Genomic DNA, 18071 nt, shown 5'->3' on the forward strand with positions numbered 1-18071 from the left:
TGTCTTGGGCCGGCCCATGGCTCACTCGGGAGAGTGTGGTGCTGATGACACCAAGGCCATGGGTTCGGATCCCATATAGGGATGGCCAGTTGGCTCACCACCGCTTGGGAGAGCGTGGTGCTGACAACACCAAGTGAAGGGATAAGATCCCCTTACTAGTCATCTTTAAAAAAAAAAAAAAAGAAAATCCAAATAGAAGCCTTGTAACTGCCTTTTCCTACCAAAAGAGCAATCCAAAAGCAATACCACATCCTGGGAGAATTGCAGAGAGTACAGATATCAAGTGAAAAATGCACAGACAGTAATTCCTGTCACCTCCCTATTTAATGTGCCTATTTAGCCTACTGAGGAAGTTGGGTCCTGAGCATTATTGTAAACTGTGTCAGGTGGTGACTCAAATACAGCTGCTGTTCTAGATGTGGAGCAAATCAATATGCAGCTCCAGCTATTGCAGGTGTTGATTTAGCAAATGGTTTTTTCTCAGTATCGCTTGATGATACCATCACAAGCGCATTGCTTTTGCCTGGCAGTGGCAGAAGCATGCCTTCAATGTCTTTCTTCATGACTAAGTCAAGTCTACTGTTGCTTTGTGTTGCTTCGCTCCCCATGGATTTGTCACACCACTTCCCCTGGGTGACGGAGACACAAAGGATTACTCAAAACCCATCTCTTCTGAGCAGTGAGAAGCCCTGAAGTGGTTAACTTCCCTAGGACCCTCCAGCAAGAGGCAACCCTTCCTCGGGAAATTAACGCTGAATTGGGGTTCTCTTCCTGCATTTATTTTCCAGACCAGGAAGCTACAGGAAGAGAACAAAGGGGGGGGGGGTTATAGTTTAACAGTACAGGCTGGTAACTTTCAGTGAAACAAGCCAGATGACATTCCAGTAAACAATTAAGTGATCTTATCAACTCAAGCTTGATCTTAGCAAACATTCCTTCTTATAGCAACTTCTGAGTATCTTTACATAACAATCAGTAACTAGTCTGTCTTTGAGCCAGCAACCTGCTGTGCCGCAATTCTTATCTGGCAACAGAGACTTATAGCCTAAGGAAAATTTCCTGTCCTTGCAAGGTCAATATTCGAAACTGCAAGGCTTTGGAAAACCAGGCCCTGTGAAGTACATACACTTTATAGTATATTCCACAGTCTACTGCTCTCTGCTATAATCTAGTTTGCCGAGTCCTCAATTTCTCGTGATCTCACGGGACATCACTTGGTCCATTACAGGGATGACATCATATTGATTTGATTTTGTGAGCCAGAGGGTCAAAAACTCTAGATGCCTTAGTAAGACACATGCATGCCAGAGGAAGGTAGTGAAACTCCAAGAAAATCTAGGTCTTATCATTTTGGTGCACTTGCTGGGAGTCTAGTGGCATGGGGCATATCAGAATATTCCCTCTGAAATAAAAGGCAAGTTACTGCACATTGCACCCTTAGCTGTTAAAAAAGAGGTAAAACACTTGGGCCTCTTTGGATTTTACAGGCAAGATATATCACAGTCATATTGCTCTGTCCCATAAACCAATTTTGAGTAATGTATTAGTCTGTTTTGTGCTACTATAACAGAATACCTGAGACTGGTTTATTTGGCTTACGATTCTGGGGCAGCTGCATCTGGTGTGGGCCTCAGGATGTTTCTACTCATATCGGGAAACAGGAGGCAGCTGGCAGGAACAAGCAGATCACATGCTGAGAGAAAGCAAGAGAGATAGAGGCGGGAGGTGCCAGGGGCTTCTAAACAACCAGCTCTCTCAGGAACTAATAGAGTGAGAACTCACTAACCGCCCTCCAACCAGGGAGAGCATTAATCCATTCATGAGGGATATGCCCCCATGACCCAAACCACTACCAACACTGCCACATTGGGGATTAGATTTCCACATAAGTTTTGGGGGACAGTAACATCCAAACTCTATCGAGTAGCAAAAGAAGCAAGAGAAGACTCTGCAGTAGGCCCAGGCTGCAGAGTAAGCTTTCCTGCGATATGGGCCATATGGGCCATATGAGCCAGCAGAGCCAATGCTGTTGAAGTATCTGGTTATAGATGGAGATATTATCTTTTTGCTAAATGCTGATAGTAGAACCCCAGTGCAAACCTCTGGGGTATTAGAGCAAAATTATAGGCTCTTTTGTCAATAATTACTTCCCCTTTGAGAACTAGCTTTCATTTGCTCCTTTGTTGTGGTTGAGGCTAAATGCCTGACTATGGAACACCAGTGAGGTATATGCTTTGAACAGGTGACCAATACATGATGCTCCCATAGTCAGAATAGATAGGTGCAGGAATCAAGGGGCTGATGTGGTTCCTATTATTATACTATTAAATAACCACCTTGGGAAATTTTTTTGATTCCCCTTTCCAAAACTTTGTTTTGACTGGTTTAAAAGACTGATTTCCCTAGTGAGGAATGTTCCCACCAAGGAATGCCATAATATTTCCACTAAATTGAAAGTTGGAACTGTCACTTGAACATTTTGGGTTCCTCATGTCACTGAACCAATGGGAAAAGGAGAGTTACTGTATTGACTAGATGATTTACTGTATTAGCTGAGTGATTGATTCCAGTTATCAAGTAGAAATGTGTTTCTTTCCATAAAAAAGTTTTAAAAAGTACTGTGTTTGATTGGTAAGGGACTCGAAAATCAACTGCATTGTATACTGATAAATTAAAATTAAAAAAAAAAAAGTACTGTGTTTGGAATCTGGAGATTCTCTGGAGCACATTTTAGTACTGTTAATCTATATTCTAGTAAAATTTAATGCTAGACTACATGTATTAGTCAGGGTTCCTCAAAGAAAAAAAACCAAGAAGAGATATATATTATAATATGTAATAAAAATATTTACTATAGGGAATTGGCTCACAATTGTAAGGAATTGGAAAAGTCCCAAGACCTTCAGTTGACAAGGTGGAGACTCAGGAGAGTCAATATTTAGTTACAGTCTGAGTTCAAAGACCTGTGAATCAGGATAGCTGATTGTGTAAGTTGTAGTTCAAAGAAAGCTTGAGACCCAAGCTGAGCTGATGTTTCAGTTTGAGTCTGAAGACCAAAAAAGACAAATATCCTAGCTCAAACAGTCAGGCAAGAGGAGTTCCCTCTTACTTAGCCTTTTTGTTCTTTTTAGGTTTTCAACTGATTGGATAAGGCCCACCCACATTATGGAGGGTAATCTACTTTACTCAGTTTACTGATTTGAATATTTATCTCATGCAAAAACATCCTCACAGACACACCCAGAATTATGTTTTACCAGTTGTCTGGGCACCTCCTAGTCCAGGCCAGTTGCCAGGTAAAATTATCCATCACACAACAACTCACTAGAGACTAAGAAAAAAAACCCTTTAGGAATAAAGATTGGGATCACCTTTCAGGTGTGGGAATATGATCAGTTGACATTCTGGCTGAGGGAAAAGGGAATATGAGTCATATATGGGAAGGAGGGAGGTACAAATACCAGATATGGCCTTATGAGCAGTAATAGAAATGAGGATAGTAACAGCTATGCTTATTTTCTTTTTTTTCTTGTATTAGTTTCCTGGGGCTGCTATAACAAATTACCTCCAATATATGGTGCTCCCTATAGTCAGAATAGATAGGTTCAGGAATTAAGGGGTTGATGGTTGATTAAAACAAGAGGAATTTATTCTTCCACAGTCCTGGAGGCTAGAAATCAAAAATTAAGGTGTCAGCAGGGCCATGCTCTCTTTGAAGGCTCTAGGAAAGAATCCTTCCTTGTCTTTTCTTAGCTTCTGGGTGGTTGCTGGCAATCCTTGGCATTTCTTATCATATAGCTGCATCATTCCAATCTTTGCCTCCATGATCACGTGGCTTTCTTCCTTGCATGTCTGTGTGGTCAAATCTCCCTCTTCCTTCTCTTACAAGGACATCAGTCATTGGATAGGGTCCACTGTATGACAGTATGATCTCATTTTAACTTGATTATATCTGCAAGGGCCCTATTTCCAAATGAGGTCACATTCGCAGTTACTGGGGGTCAGGACTTGAACATATCTTTTTGGGGGACACCATTCAACCTGAAATATTTGTTATGTATATAAAGCCAATTATTTTCCTCCTTTCCCTCTTCTCCCATTTTATATATGGAGTTTTGTTGATTGTTTGAAACTTCTCTTTTTTCTTGGTAAGTCTAACAAAAGTTCTGTTAATTTTATAATGTAGATTATAAACTATCCAGGTGAAATTGTGGCTTAACTAGAAGTGGAATCAATATCTCCCGGACATGGATATGATAATAAACAAGGCTTTGTGCGTTCTCTTTTTGGGAAGAGACAGGATGAAGGTATATTAGCCAGACAGAACAAATAGGATATGTACATAGATATATGAGAGGGGATTTATTAGGGTAATTGGCTCACTTGATTATGAAGGCTCAGAAGTCCTGTGACAGTCTAGGCTGCCTGCAAACTGGAGACCCTGGGATGCCGGCAGCATGGCTCAATCCATGTTCAGAAGCCTCAGAACCAGGGAAGCCGATGGTGTAATTTTCAGTCCAAGGCTAAAGGCCTGAGAGCCTGGAGATGCTCTGGCCTAAGTCCTGGAACCCAAAGGCTGAAGAGCCTGGATTTCTGATGTACATGAACAGGAGAGAAGACTGCACCTCAGTTCCAGTGGATAGAGATACATTTGTCTTTTCCTCTGTTTTTGTTTTTTCCGGGCCCCCAGCAGATTGGGTGGCACCTGCCCATATTGAGGGCAGATCTCCCACAAATGGAATATTTGTATCTTGTTAGGCAGACACATGATCTTATTTCCCTGTTATTTAGAAGTTTAGTATGGAAGAATGGTGAAAATGCTGAATACCTGAAAAGGTAGACTTAAAAAAAATTTTTTTTTTTTGTAGGAGACTAATGGGAGACCTACTGGAGAGAGGAGAAGCCATTTTTTGTTTTCTGTTTCTGGTGGAGTCTCTGGCAGCTTCTCAGTTCCTACACAGGCAGGGCAGTTCCAGCAGCTGTAGCATCAGGGTGTACCCTGCACTCCTGGAGCTCTGACTTTGGCAGTGGTGGTGATAATGGTAGGCAACTTTGGGTTCCAAGTATTCTGTAGACTCAGTGTGAGTGTGGACTCCTTTCTTACTGCGAAACAGCAGCCATTCCAGCATCAGTAGAAAATTGTTCCAGATGCCTCGATGGCACAATGATCATGCGTCCTAGGTAACAACATTTTCTCTTTTGCTCCTTTAGTCCTGGGAGGTGATGTTTTCTGGTAGTTATTAACCTTTTTGCTACTGCAACCCTTCCAACACTTTTGCAAATAATTGGCTGTACTAAATTTCTTCTGTTTGAATACTTAAAGTGATTTATGTTCACCCAAATGGACACTAACTGGTATACTTTTCTTCTTTGGCACTCAGCTAGTCTACCTTTCTCCCTTTCAATTAGATGTGGCTGAATTCTAGATGATGGGATGAGACTGAGTGATATATGCCATCTTGAGGCCAAGATTTTTGAAAAATGAGTATAGGCCCCCTCTATACCCGCCCTTCCTTTAGCTAGATACAGATAACCTCAGGAGATGGTGGAACAACAGCATGAGTCCCTGAATCACCATGTGGAGAGAAGCATTAGGTTATTATGTGATCGGGAAATAAAAGTTGTATCCGAGCCTTTATATGTCTTGGGGCCTATTTGTTACAGCAGATAGTGTTACTCTAACTGATAAAGTTTCTCTCCAACTATTACACATTTTTATAGTCTGTAAAGCAGCCAGAAGTTCATTCATAGTACCAGAATAGTAGGTGAACAGCAAAACGACTTCATTTCTGCGGATTTATTTATTTTATCTTACCTATGGTTGGAGTAAAAGTTTTGTAAATTTTGAATGACTCTAAGTGTTTCTGAACAAATGAGCAGAAAAGCAAGCATATGCACAGAATGACTGGGTTCTGCTCAGCTTAAAAACCCATTACTAATCACCCACTCTGGTTTGAAATGTTTCCAATTTATACATACAGAAATACAGGTCGCGGGCTGGCCCGGTGGCGACAGTGGCCGCTTCGGAGTGCGGCGGCGCTCCCGCCAAGGGTTCGGATCCCACATACAGACCGGTTCCCGCTCACTGGCTGAGCGAGGGGCGGTCACAGCACCAAGGGTTGCGATCCCGTTGCCGGTCCCGGTCCGGTACGGGCGCGACACTGAGGGTTGCGGTCCGTTGCCGGACACGAAAAAAGACAAAAAGGAAAAAAAAAAAAAAGAAATACAGGTCGCCCTTAATCTGTGTTATAATCTGTCCTATTTCCGACTCCGTTAAAAATGACTGAAACAATATGGAATCCCAAATTCACACTTAGTACACCTGTGAACACCAGAACTTGATGAAAGACTAGCCTACACGGTTTCAGCAGCTCGAGCCGCATCCTGATTCTCACTTCCTCCAGCCCCACCTCCGGTCCCGCCCCTGTCTTCGCAGCCAATGGGGCGCCGCACCACCGAGAAGGGACTCTAGGGATCCGCCCCTCCATCGCCTCAGGCTGGGGTGGGCTTCCACCCTCTTTTTTCGGATAGCGCGCATGCGCACTCTCATTGTGCCCTGGCGAGACGCTTAGGGATCGGATTTCTTCTCCTTTCTTTTCCCATCGCGCGACTCTCCGAAACCCTTCCTACCCTATTATTGCCGAGGATCCCTTTCCTAGTCCCTCAGAAAAGGTGCTGCTCCGGCCTTGGGTGTGGCAGTACCCGGATGTGGAGCCGCTCTCGCCCGGCGAGGACTCTGTGGCGGGGCGGAGCGCGGCGGCGTGCGCGGGGGCAGAGAGAAGGGGGTCTGTGGGCCCGGGCACTCGCCGGACGCCGGGAGGTACCACCGCCGCCCACGGGGGAGGAGGCGGCGCCGGCGCTAGGGCACCCACCCGGGAGCGAGGGCCCGGGGGAGAATAAAGGATGTTTTCTGGTAGTTATTAACCTTTTTGCTACTGCAACCCTTCCAACACTTTTGCAAATAATTGGCTGTACTAAATTTCTTCTGTTTGAATACTTAAAGTGATTTATGTTCACCCAAATGGACACTAACTGGTATACTTTTCTTCTTTGGCACTCAGCTAGTCTACCTTTCTCCCTTTCAATTAGATGTGGCTGAATTCTAGATGATGGGATGAGACTGAGTGATATATGCCATCTTGAGGCCAAGATTTTTGAAAAATGAGTATAGGCCCCCTCTATACCCGCCCTTCCTTTAGCTAGATACAGATAACCTCAGGAGATGGTGGAACAACAGCATGAGTCCCTGAATCACCATGTGGAGAGAAGCATTAGGTTATTATGTGATCGGGAAATAAAAGTTGTATCCGAGCCTTTATATGTCTTGGGGCCTATTTGTTACAGCAGATAGTGTTACTCTAACTGATAAAGTTTCTCTCCAACTATTACACATTTTTATAGTCTGTAAAGCAGCCAGAAGTTCATTCATAGTACCAGAATAGTAGGTGAACAGCAAAACGACTTCATTTCTGCGGATTTATTTATTTTATCTTACCTATGGTTGGAGTAAAAGTTTTGTAAATTTTGAATGACTCTAAGTGTTTCTGAACAAATGAGCAGAAAAGCAAGCATATGCACAGAATGACTGGGTTCTGCTCAGCTTAAAAACCCATTACTAATCACCCACTCTGGTTTGAAATGTTTCCAATTTATACATACAGAAATACAGGTCGCGGGCTGGCCCGGTGGCGACAGTGAGAAGGGGTCGGGGCCCGGGTAGTGCGCGGACCGGACTGGAAGTGGGGGAAGCAGGACGGCGGCGAGGGCCATGTGGGCACGGTGCGGAGCTTCGAGAGCCCCGAAGAGGTGGTGGTGGTGTGGGACAACGGCACCGCCGCCAACTACCGCTGTTCCGGGGCCTACGACCTGCGCATCCTGGACAGCGCACCCACCGGTAAGCGACGGCCAACCGGTCCGGCCCCTGCGCGCGTGGGCGGAAGGGGCAAGGCTGCGGTGGGCATCGGAGCCGCCTGGGAGTGGTCCGAGGTCGGACGCCTAGTTAATGGCGCCGAGCTGGAGTGCGCTGCAAGGGGAATAGCCAAAGGGAATTTTAGGTTCAATACTGCGTAAACAAAAAGTTGCCGAAAAGACCCCCTACCCCCAAGAGAAATGACGGCAGCACTACTTGCAAGCCTGGAGGACACAAAGCACTGGGGAGACAACAGACCGTTCCCCTCCTCCTCCTCTAGGGAAGGGGTCTGGAGAGGCCTGTCTAATAAGCCATTGAAATTAATCAGCCATCTAGTGAAAACTGTCTGAAGGGAGGCTTGCCTTGCCATATGGTGCTTAGTTGACCGGTTACAATTGCTGAGGGGCCCTTGGTACCTTAGATTTTTTTTAGATATCCTTTGTTTTCCTTGCCGTCTTTGACACGTAATGACTTGGAGTTCAGTAGCCGAATGTTACTCGGAACCCCGTGGAATGAATTTTCATCTAAATTGTCTAATTCTGTATCGTTATATCAATAGAGGGACAAACATTCTGAGTTCTTGAACCATTTCTTTGTGTTAAATGCTTTTTCCAAGTGGGTGATAGGCATAGGGGATACCTGATGTTCTTTTTTAACATCCCGTCTCAGTAAGGTGATGTAGAGTCTTATCCATTCACCCAGAAGTGAGTCAGTGTCCTCCTCGATGCACTCAATTTTAGGGGTCTGTTTGTTATTGTGTCTAGAGTTTTTGTATGATAAAATGAAGGCTTGTGCTCACAAAATAAATATCTAATTTATTTTAACCTAATTCATTTTTACATAGGTTTATCCTTGCTATTGTATTCAGTAAAAAATAGTTCAAATTTAAAACTGGGTAATTTTTAGAATTCCTAAATGAGCTGTTTCTAAGACATTATGATTGAGGTTGACAAAGCCTAACAGACCTTGAAATGGGCTCATAGTTGTTGTTAGCAGCAGTAAAAAAGAAATTAACACAAACCAACTGAGTTTTTGAACAGATGATTCATAAAATTGTGTTTCTTAGCTAGCTTTTTTAAAATTGAAAAGGGTGTATGTTTATGACCTAAAGAAAATAAAAAGATTCAACAGTATGAAAAGGGGCAGCCATGATCAGTTTCTTGTGTATTCTTACAGAATACTGTATGCATTGAAAGCATATGTGTGAATATACTGAAAATCTACTCCCCTTGTTAAGTACAAATGGTAATGAGCTATGTTCACTCTTCTGTACTTTTGTTTCTTTCACTTAATAATTCGTATTGGTGATTGTTCCATGTTAGCACATATAGGTCTACCATATTCTTTTATGGCTGCATAGTATTCCAGTGATTGGATGCAGTAATTTGTTTAACAAGTACTTTATCTACGTGCATTTATATTGTTTCAGGTCTTCCTTTTTACAGTGATGCAGTGAATAAGTCCTTGTGTATATGAAGAAGTGGAATTGTTGCATCAAAGCCTGTACATACAAGGGTACTTCAGAAAGTTCACAGAAAAATAGAATTAAAAGATAATACATATCTTTTCATGAAGTTTATGAAGTACACTTGCATTTAACCTTTTCTTAAAGATGACCGGTAAGGGGATCTTAACCCTTGACTTGGTGGTGTTAGCACCATGCTCTCCCAAGTGAGCTAGCTAGCCATCCCTTTATAGGGATCCAAACCCGTGGCCTTGGTGTTATGAGCACCACACTCCCAAGTGAGCCACTGGACGGCTCCACATTATCAATTTTTTTTTTTTTTTTGTCTTTTTCGTGACTGGTAAGGGGATCACAACCCTTGGCCTGGTGTCGCCCGCACTGCGCTCAGCCAGTGAGCGCACTGGCCAGTCCTATATAGGATCCGAACCCGTGGCGGAAGCGCCGCTGCCTCCCCAGCGCTGCACTCCACCGAGTGCGCCAAGGGGCCGGCCCCACATTATCATTTTGATAGATGTTGACTGGTTGCTCTCCAAAGACATTTTACCAATTTACACTCCCAGCAACAGTGTATGAGGCATGTGCCTGTTTCTGCACGCTGTTTTAAAGTTTGATTATGCTAGTTCACACTCAAGTCTGACCACAACTCAGTAATTTGGAGGAATTCTTGGGATTGGTAATTGTAGGTTTATGGGGAAGTTTAAATATCTTCCTAGGGTAAGGGTAAAGTATAATAGATCCTGTAGTACAATGATTTTTGAAGGGATATTAATATTTTCTATTTGTTTTGTAGTATGCAGTATATCTGGCTTATTAATAGTTTTATTATCTTAATATAAAAGCAGGCATTTTCCAGAGGTAACTATCTTAGATTCTTAATTTAATTTACAAGATAATTTAATACATTGTTTAATTTATGTGTAGAAATTCATCTTGTTCATCTGATTGTTTTAGCAAACATGTTAAAAGCACTTCTAGATGCAGGCTAGCCATCTTCATATGAATTGTTTATTGAAATATATTTTAATTTCTGTGGTTTAATTTCTTCAAAAAAAAATTTTTTTAAAGCATTGAATGAATCATAAGCTCTTGGCTCTGGTTTTGCCCCCAGGACTGTACTACTACTTTCAGTGTTTCCCCCCACCACCCCAATATTTAATAATTGGTTTCAATTGACACTTTATTACATTCTATGAGATTTACTCAATACTTATTATATTTAGTACTTGATACTATTTACATAATAGTTAAAGTTAAAAAATTTGTTTTCATTTTGAAGTAATTTCAGGCTCACAAAAAAATTGCAAAACTATTAAGTTCCCTTTTGCCCTTTACCCATCTTCTTCAGATGTTAACATCTTACCATCGACAATTATTGAAATCAGAAAATTGACATGAATATAATAGCAATAACTGATTCCTGGACTTATTCAAAAAAATTTTTTTTCCTTAGTGGCTGACTGGTATGGGGATCTGTTTTAGTCCGTTTTGTGTTGCTGTAACAGAAATACCTGAGACTGGGTGATTTATAAAGAGAGGTTTATTTGGCTTATGATTCTGGGACAGCTGCATCTGACACGGGCCTCAGGCTGTTTCTACTCATGGTGGAAAAGTGGCAGGCAGCTGGCGGGTACAAGCAGATCACATGGCGAGAGGAAGCAAGAGAGAGAGAGAAGGTGCCAGGGTCTTTTTTTTTTTTTTTTTTTGTCTTTTGTCTTTTTCCGTGTCCGGCAACGGATTGCAACCCTCAGTGTTGCCCCCGTACCGGACCGGGGACTGGCAACAGGATTGCAACCCTCGGTGTTGCTCCCGCGCCTCGCTCAGCCAGTGAGCGGGAACTGGTCTGTTTGTGGGATCCGAACCCTTGGGCGGGAGCGCCGCCGTACTTCCCAAGCAGCGCACTTATTCAGTGCGCCACCGGGCCGGCCCGCCAGGGTCTTTTAAGCAGTGAGCTCTTGTGGGAACTAATAGAGCAAGAACTTACTCATTAATCCCCCCTCCCCCAGGGAGAGCATTAATCCATTCATGAGGGATCTGCCCCCATGACTCAAATCAGTTCCAACACTGCCACTTTGGGGATCAAATTTCCACATGAGGTTTGGAGGGGACAACACAGCCAAACTCCAACAGGATTCAAATCCTTGACCTTGATGTTGTAACACCATGCTCTAACCAACTGAGCTAACTGGCCAGCCCGTACATTGTTCTGCTAATGTTTTTTCTGGTCCAGGATGACACATTGCATTTGGTGGTCTCTTCCAGTCTGGGCCAGTTCCTCAGTCTTTTTCTTTCATGACCTTGACACTGGCCAATAATCTTGTAGACCATCCCTCAAATTGGGATTGTCTGATGTTTCCTTGTGATTAAATTCAGATTATGTATTTTAGGCAAAAATCATAGAAATGAAGTTTTGCCCTTTTTAGTGCTCATATCAGGGGGTACATAATATCTGTGTCTCATTAATGATGGTGTTAATTTGGCTAAGTCACCAGCAGTTTTATCGACTATTTCATTTGTACCGTCAGTGCAATGCCAACATGAGGACGGTAAATAATATCTTACATATTATTATGAAAATACTTTTGACCATATGAAGCCCCTAAAAGGGTCTTGGGGACTTCCGTAGGCTTTTAAGAACCAGACTTTGAAAATCATTGCCCTAGAGAGAATCTCTTATTGAGCACAAAGAAAGAGGCTTGTGTAAAAATGTTCACAGCAGTGTTGCCTGTAAAAGCAAAAAATTGGGAAAAGCTTAAATGTGCATCAGTAGACGAATGGATAAACTGAATTTGTACGGTGGAATACTATACAGAAAAGAAAGTTAATGTTAAGCAAGTAAATTAAGCTGCAAAAGAAAACCTGTGGTATTTTAAAGTGCAAAGCAATACTATTTATTGTTTAGGGTAGGGTTTCAGAACCTTGGCACAATTGACATTTTGAACTGGATAGGATAATTCTTTGTTGTGGGGTGTCCTGTACATTGTAGCATCCCTGGCCTCTACTCATTAGTAGAGTAGTGGCACTCCACCCCCTTGTGGCAACCCACAATGTCTCCAGACATTGCCAAATGTTCTCTGAGGGGGCAAAATCACCCCTGATTGAGACTCATTGGTTTAGGGGTATGTACATGTGTGGTAAAAGTATGCCAAAAAAGTGATGGTAAATACCACGTTCAAGAAAGTGGATATCTTTATTGTGGAGGGAATGGAATGCTGTTGGTGGAAGTGTACCAGGGGCTTTAACTATTTTCATACAGTTTTATGTCTTCAACTGGGTGGTGGGTACATAGTTGTTCATTACATTTTCATATTTTTTGTTTGACATATTTCATAGTTAATTTTTTTAAAAAAGACAGTGTTGTGATACCAGAAGAACAACTGAGGTTGCCTTTGATTATTCATTCTTTGTTTCCTACTTACGCCCACATTATATGAACAGAAAATTTATTGCAGTGTATTTGGGAATTAAGAAATGGGTACCCTTCAACATAAAATTCTTTGAAACTTTTCTGAGAGTTAAAGGTTTTGGAGTGATTGGCTCATTGTGAATCTTTTTGATATCCGCTCACCATGTGTTGGAGATTTTGTCTGGGGGTTGTATATGGGACTGTAAAGTTTTGGCATATCAGCTTTATTTTTTTCTTTCAGAGACACATGATACGTGTAAATTTATGGTCTAGGATAGTCAAACCTTGCAAAGAGGAACCTTTAGTATATATTTGAATGACATAACATATCTTGTATCCAGATATATTTGGCTAATTTGTAGTGAACAAGAAGATTATGGAAATATGTGGGCCATTATTTAATTAGCTTGGAGTTAATTTTGTGAAGTTTGTAATCAGGAAGGTATAGTTGATTTTTTATCATTTAGGTACTGATTTTATAGGATTTGGGGAGAAATGTGTTTTTAGTTAGGCTTGTTATGTGGTTACTTGACTATAGTGTTTTATTGTTACCAGATTTAATGGAGAAAATGAACTTGGATTTCTTATTAAAGTTCTTTCTATCATTCTTGGTGTGGATAACAAAAAGTTAGAGATACAGAAACTGAAATTTTTTCAAAACTAGCCTCTGGTCATAGTTGGTCCAAGCTGTTTTGGGGGCAGTTCTTTTTCCTTTTTTCCCACTTCTAGCAAAGAATGCCTCTCAGGTCACTTGTGGAAAAACTTCTCAGATGTTTGTATTCAGTTGAAGGTTTAAAAGTGCTGACCCTGGATTAAAAAAAAAAAAAAAAAAGAAATGAATTGATAACCCACAGCTTTTCCTTTTCTGTGGTCCTCTTTTCTCTTCAGATCTGTTTCTAGAACTACAGTAGAAAAGGGTATTGTAGGAAAAAACAGGATTTGGGGAAACAATGTTTGGGGAGTAGGATACCAGATCTGGATAGGATGAAATACAGAGAGATGTCTTACCAATGGCATCTGCCAGAAAACTTGATTTTCCTATATAATCCTACCTATTTTAAAGACTTCTGTGAAATGTCTTTCTCTTTTTATCTCCATCTGCTAAAATAATGTTTTAAATGATGGAAGCCCATCTAGTTCTTTTTTTTTTTTCCTTTTTGTCTTTTTTCGTGACCGGCAACGGATCGCAACCCTCAGTGTCGCGCCTATACCGGACCGGGACCGGCAACGGGATCGCAACCCTCGGTGTTGCGCCTGCACCTCGCTCAGCCAGTGAGCGGCCGGTCTGTATGTGGGGTCCGAACCCTTGGCGGGAGCGTCGCCGCACTCCCAAGCGGCGCACTGTAGCAGTGCACCACCGGGCCGGCCCAAGTTCTTAATACTCCCTGTAGATTGCAGCTTGGTTGAACTGAGGGCCTCAAGAAATCAGCTAGTAGACTCCTCTATCATTACTTCTTGAACTTTAGTAAGCACGCAGATCACCTGGGGACCTTTTAAAATGCAGATTCTGATTAAAATGCTGGGATTCTGTGCGAGTATTTCTAATAAGATCCCAGGTGATGCAGATGTTGCTGGCTCACAGACACACTTTGAATAGCAGGGTACTAAGTGACTTTGTATACTTGAGATGCCCAGGCTTTCAGTTTTCTCTTTTTTCCCTCAGCAGATTCTGAGCCTTGGTTCTTTGCCAGTAATACATGTCTTTAAAACAGGGTTGTCATTATTAGTTAGGGAGTAGAGAAGGGTGTGTAGAACTAAAATAAAGGAACATGTAACAGTTTTTAATATATGTCTTTTTACCAAATGTAATGCTATTTTAATACATATTTTTGGTTCTGTACTTTACAGCCTTATCTCTCTGATTAGATTAGATACTTCTTTTTGAATGTGTCCCAGATAGCCAGCCACCAGGGTCCCTCCTCCCACCTCTTTAATTGCTAGTCAGTGTGATCTCAGTGCAGTCATGCTTCCGTCTGTTACAGCAAGGTATGCTGTGTTGTCTCTTGTGCTAGATTATTAGTTTGAGGGAACGGCGTGTGTGTTATTTTTGTATCTCCATCTTATAGGAGAGCCATGGCTTTTAATGAATCTTTCCAGAATAAAATGCTTTTTTCAAAGAGCTTTTGATTCATTCGATCTGAGGTTAGATAGATATCCTAAAACAAATAAAAGGAAATTGAGGCTCAGAGAGATTAAGAAATTTGTCTAGTCACAAAGCTGGTGAATGGCAGATGGTAGAGATGAAGAGCCAGTTCATTGCTCTTTCCCTATATCATTCTCTCTTCCATTTATACTACAGTATAGAAATGATCACCATCTGTAATACTTTTCCTAGGAGAAAATTGATTATGAAATTTAAATAAACCAGTTTAAAAATGAAATTTTATGATACTACCTGTTGTAAATTGGCAAGTGCTCTTTTTAAAAAAATGCTTTCCTGATTTTTATTTCTTTTTAATGATTTTAGCTGACTAAAATCTGTTTCTATAATAAAAGTGTTCATGCTTATTTTGAAAAATTTGGAAATAACTAAAGAAGAAAAGCAAGTTGCCCAGAGACAACTATTTTGGTATGTTTTTTTCCATTTCTTCCCAATGCATTTTTTGCACAGCTGAGGTTTTACTGTGTATATGGTTTTGTTTTATGCTTTTTTCCTATATGACATATATGTTTTCTGTTTTCTTTATAAATAATTTAATATGTACACCTTATATGGTAAAACAATGTGTACATGTTAAATTTTTATGCCCTAAACTTACCCAGTCAGAGAAATATATGTGTTCCCATCTCTCCCTTGCCAAGGGTATACCATATGTACTGTTCTTCAGTATTCTTTTTTCATGTATTTTGTTTTGAACATCTTTTTGTGTCAGCACATAAGAATCTGTCTTACTCTTTTTAGTATGTATATAGTATTTAATAGTTAAATATTTTACTTAACTCTTCCCCTTTTGGTAGACATTTATGTCGTTTTCTTTTGTCATTTTAAACAATGCTGCAACAAGCATCCTCGTGTATGTATATCTTTGTGTACTAAATTTTAATTTTTGTTAATTTGTTATAGGAATTTCTTTTGTAAATGACATGGCTAAATACTGTCTTCATTGACTTTGAGAATCTTTGTCTTTAAATAGAGGAATTTAACTTGTTCATATTTATTGTGACAACTGATATATTTTTTCTGATTACTGCTCCCATTCTTATTTTTGTGTTTTCTTATGTAATTTTTTTCCCCAGTGAATTGGAAGTTTTATCTCTATTTTTCCATTCTGCTAATGGTTACCTTTTAATATTAAAAAATTACATTAAAAATTACTGATTAAAAAATTAGTTTTTTATACATGTAGGAAACTAAATAGTCTTTAACTACCCCTGTCCCACACTTCTTACCCTTTCCATGGCCCTGGTTTTATGGACAGTTTCAGGAATGTTAGTCCCAAGCTGTGTTTGCATTGTCCTCTCCCCCACCATAAATATATGATCCTTTTTATGTTTTAGGATTTGCTCTTAAAATTGCATTAAACTTCAGTTACATTAATTAATTTAATTAAAAATTTTAATACTTTCTCATTCTTTCTTACGTCTCATATACTTTCCTACCACACTCATGATGAGTATTTGGTTTTCTTCAGGGGTTGATTTATCTTTTTGATGATTATTTTGTTCCTTAAAGCAAAACAAGAAATTGGGTGTAAACTTTTAATTTAATTTTTTTGGATTCTGGAACTTTAAAAAAAATTTTTAATTTAAAAAAATTTATCAATATACAATGTAGTTGATTTTTGTGTCCCTTTACCAATTCCTCTTTCCCACTTCCCTCTCCCTCCTCCCCCCTCATCAACATCATATCTATTCACTTGTCTTAACAACTTCAAGGAATTGTTGTGTTTGTTGAGTCTTCTGTGGGTGTAAACTTTTTAATATTAGAAGAAATAAAACGAGAAGGGGGAAAAAGGTAAAATAAAAAAATAGATGAAATCATTATTTGATTTCTGGGAGTTTGGCAGGGCTAGTGATAATAAATCATGAGAGCTTGTAATCATCCTTTCACATCATGGTGCCTTGCTTGTCACTCTCCCCCAGTCTCTTTTCAGGGGGTAAGGGAAAGTTCAATAGCCTAGGAGTCAAGGAATCAAGGTGTTTATTCATTCGCGATTTTACCAAATAAGCTTGTTAACTAGCGGAATGGATTTAACATTTACTGAGCTCCAGTCATGTGTCAGGAATTTCTAAGTTTCTAATTTCTAATTTCTAAATTTCACATACTTTATCTTATTTAATCCTCATAAAAATATTGTTTGGTAGGCTTCATTTTACTGGTGAGAAAACAGGCCATGAGAAATGAACTAAGTTTCCCAAAACTTCATAAGTAGTAAGTTGGTGGTGGAGATTTAAATCCTGTTCTGTCAGTCTTCATTTTTTTCCACTTGGAGTCTTAATTCTTCACCTGTAAAGTGAAATTGAAATAGGTCAAGGTACACAGGCATTTTGCTTTTAAAATCAGATAATGAGTTTTTACCAGTTATTGTAGTTATTTAAAAGTGGATGAAATTCTTAATTTTATGTTTTACCTCATTAATTTTCTACCCCTATGTAATGGATGCTATAAATAGTAAATATGTTACTAATATTGCCTATTGTATGCCTAGTTTGACAACTGTGTCTTTCGTTTGTACTGTGTTTGGCATGGTTGTAATTTTATTAAGCATGCTTTTAATAGAGTAGCAGAGGCTGAAAAAATAGAATAATTTGTACAACAGAAAATATATGATAAGGTAGTTATAGATTTTGGGTGAGACACCTTCAAAGACATTTTCTTAATGCATAATAAGAGTTGGTTGGAAGCTGGGGCTGGCTAGTTAGCTCAATTGCTTAGAGTGTGGTGTTGTAACACCAAGGTCAAGGGTTTGGATCCCTCATACTGGCCAACGAAAAAAAAAAAAATGTTGGTTGGGAGTAGATGTATTTCCCGCTACTATGCTATTGAAATTAACTTAGTGACCGGCCCGTGGCCCACTTGGGAGAGTGCGATGCTGATAACACTAAGGCCACGGGTTCGGATCCTATATAGAGATGGCCAGTTCGCTCACTGGCTGAGTGTGGTGCTGACAACACCAAGCCAAGGGTTAAGATCCCCTCACCGGTCATCTTTTTAAAAAAAAAAAAAAGAAAGAAAGAAATTAACTTAAAAAAAAGACAATCTTTTTTAATTTTTAAAATGTTATTTGATTTATTTGAATTTAATAACATTTTTTTTTTTTTTTTTTTTTTTTTTTTTTTTTTTTTTTTTCCCG

General features: G+C 40.2%; 1 protein-coding gene across 1 annotated transcript in view; it reads left to right on the forward strand.

Annotated features, from left to right (window-relative positions):
- The first annotated feature begins 7699 nt into the window (after positions 1–7699).
- The window catches only part of MIB1 (mindbomb E3 ubiquitin protein ligase 1), a 131511-nt gene continuing 121139 nt past the window's right edge, over positions 7700–18071 (forward strand). The window contains exon 1 of the mRNA XM_008580255.1: positions 7700–7894. The gene's annotated coding sequence lies outside the window, so the exon portion shown is untranslated. The remainder of the gene's footprint in view (positions 7895–18071) is intronic.

This window comes from Galeopterus variegatus, unplaced genomic scaffold, assembly GCF_000696425.1.
Source record: "Galeopterus variegatus unplaced genomic scaffold, G_variegatus-3.0.2 Scaffold2052, whole genome shotgun sequence".
NCBI lineage: Eukaryota > Metazoa > Chordata > Mammalia > Dermoptera > Cynocephalidae > Galeopterus > Galeopterus variegatus.